The sequence below is a fragment of the Theobroma umbraticum genome, unplaced genomic scaffold (genome assembly GCF_002168275.2).
Source record: "Theobroma umbraticum cultivar Fairchild unplaced genomic scaffold, ASM216827v3 scaffold_44.0, whole genome shotgun sequence".
Classification (NCBI taxonomy): domain Eukaryota; kingdom Viridiplantae; phylum Streptophyta; class Magnoliopsida; order Malvales; family Malvaceae; genus Theobroma; species Theobroma umbraticum.
The window spans coordinates 6,308,203-6,308,583 of NW_018397255.1; positions in this window are offsets into that span (position 1 = coordinate 6,308,203).

Below are 381 nucleotides of genomic sequence, written 5' to 3' on the forward strand. Positions count from 1 at the left end.
TATTTAATTTAAATATTATTATGATTAATTTTATTTTATTTGATTTTTTATATTAATAATTGATAATTTAATTATTAATATCTTATATATAATTTAAATGTTATTATGCTTATTTATTTTTAATTTATTTTGTTTTTAAATAGTAATAATTTATAATCTATTTTAACTACTAATAATTGATAATTTAAATTATTAATATTTTATTAAAAATTGGAATCAAGAGAGAGAAGGAGAGAGAAAAAATAATATTTTATTTTTGGAGAATATTCATTTCATAAGAAGAGCTATTCCTTGGTTTATTTCACATCCAAATAAAAGAATAAAAATTCTTTAGGAATAAAGGGGGAATAGCATGTTTGTTTCCTTTGGTTCGGGATTTCA